Genomic DNA, 2,465 nt, shown 5'->3' on the forward strand with positions numbered 1-2,465 from the left:
TAGAGACCCTCGACTGGTACCAAAACAGAGATATAGACCAATGGAACAGAACAGAGCCCTCAGAAATAATACCACATATATACAACCATCTGATCCTGTCTCTTATACACATCTAGATGTGTATAAGAGACAGCTTGTAAACCGTATATACATAGTAACTGACAGGCATTCATTGCTCTCTTTAACAATTTTCACCCATTTATACACTTAGGATTGCAATTCTCTCAGCCACAAAGCTTCTCTCATTTGTTAAGTTTGGATTCATGTTTATTATTACCTTGGCAGCAAGAAGGCCCAGCCCAGCTGATGGAAAGAGCAGCTTGAACACGAGAAACATATTTTCCTACCTTGTTGAGACAGCCGTGGGAGGGCTGATAATTAAGTTGGGGTTCTCAGGGACTTTCTGGAGGATACCGTCAACATGTCGAGCATCCCCAGAAGACTACGGCACGTACTACTAGGTACTCATTGTGAAGCCCCTGCCTTCAAGCAAATTACAGCCTAGGGAGAGTGTGTGTGGCATTGGCATAAAAGGAAAAGTTGTGACGTAAAAGCTTCAGAAGATTTAGAGAAGAAAGATATCATGGCCTCTTAAGGGGAAGTAATCAGGAAAAGCTCAACAAGGGAGATATTATCATAATATAGACCATGAAGATTGGTGTAATTTCTTTTTCTTTTTCTTTGGTTTTGAGATGGAGTTTTGCTCTTGTTGCCCAGGCTGGAGTGCAATGGCACGATCTTGGCTCACCACAACCTCCACCTCCCAGGTTCAAGCAATTCTACTGCCTCAGCCTCCCGAGTAGCTGGGATTACAGGCATGCACCACCATGCCCGGCTAATTTTGTATTTTTAGTAGAGATGGGGTTTCTCTATGTTGGTTAGGCTGGTCTTGAACTCCCGACCTCAGGTGACCCACCTGTCTGGGCCTCCCAAAGTGCTGAGATTTCAGGCGTGAGCCACTGCGCCCATTCAGATTGGTGCAATTTCAACTGAGGGATAGCAAAAGGTGGCCCTATGGAATTGTGTTTGGATACGCAAACGTGGTAGATTTGACAATCAGCCCGTTCCCCAAGAGATGGGCTATTCAGTTTAATTAGGAAGAGAGAATTAAGAATAAAGTCTCATATTTTTAGTTAGAATGTCGGTACACAGGGAGTTTATGAGGACTCCCTCATAAATAAACAATATTCCCAAATTGCGTCCTGTGATCCGTAAAAGATGATTAAGTGCCCAAGTGGCTAACATTCCCACTTAAAAAGCTTCCTTGGTTATGGAACTGTCCTGTAGCATGTACCAGAAGCTCAAGGTTACAGTGAGGAATCAGATGTCATTTACACACTATAGAGGAAAAGTAAAAAGGACATTGATTCATATGCAGAATTGATGTGATGAGCCTATGGCCCTAAGTCATAGCTGGGATGTCTTGTAGGAGTGAGGTGGCATGTGACAGGGGCCGTTATTCAGTAATGGTCATCCTGGGTCAGGAGAGCAGTCTGCAGTCTGGAGTTGGGCTACACAGCGACACTGTGCTTCCTGGTGGCCACGGTGTCCTGCGAGTTCGTGTCCAGTGGAAGCTGAGTGAGCTCATGACCACCAGGAGGTGCAGCGTACTTCCGAAGGTCAGGCCACAGACTGATGATCTTTCCCTCACTGTTTTCATTGCGAAGATAGTAGCTCTGCAGGCCAAAAGGCTGCTACTACAGGAGAGTTGGTCTCCAATCATCTTGGATGATTTCAAACAGACGATTCCTCTAGAAACAGATGTGCTGATGTAGCAACAGGAGTGGGGAACAATCAGAACTCAATAACGAAAGCATATTGTTATTATTAACCTTGCAGTTCATATTTCTATCTTCCTATAAGCAGTTCTACTTCTGCTTTCTCCTTTTGTATTAATGATTTCACTCTGGTTTTGAAACCCAAATGCAGATCTGCCAGCCCTCTGCTTAAAATCCTCCAACGCTTCTGTGGCTCTTAGAATAGAGACCCTCGACTGGTACCAAAACAGAGATATAGACCAATGGAACAGAACAGAGCCCTCAGAAATAATACCACATATATACAACCATCTGATCTTTGACAAACCTGACAAAAACAAGAAATAGGGAAAGGATTGCCTATTTAATAAATGGTGCTGGGAAAATTGGCTAGCCATATGTAGAAAGCTGAGGTTGGATCCCTTCCTTACACCTTGTACAAAAATTAATTCAAGATGGATTAAAGACTTAACTGTTAGACCTAAAACCGTAAAAACCCTAGAAGAAAACCTAGGTAATACCATTCAGGACATAGGCACGGGCAAGGACTTCATGACTAAAACACCAAAAGCAATGGCAACAAAAGCCAAAATAGACAAATGGGATCTAATTAAACTAAAGAGCTTCTGCACAGCAAAAGAAACAGCTATCAGTGAACAGGCAACCTACAGAATGGGAGAACATTTTTGCAATTTACCCATCTGACAA

This window comes from Mandrillus leucophaeus, unplaced genomic scaffold, assembly GCF_000951045.1.
Source record: "Mandrillus leucophaeus isolate KB7577 unplaced genomic scaffold, Mleu.le_1.0 Scaffold80, whole genome shotgun sequence".
Taxonomy (NCBI): Eukaryota; Metazoa; Chordata; class Mammalia; order Primates; family Cercopithecidae; genus Mandrillus; species Mandrillus leucophaeus.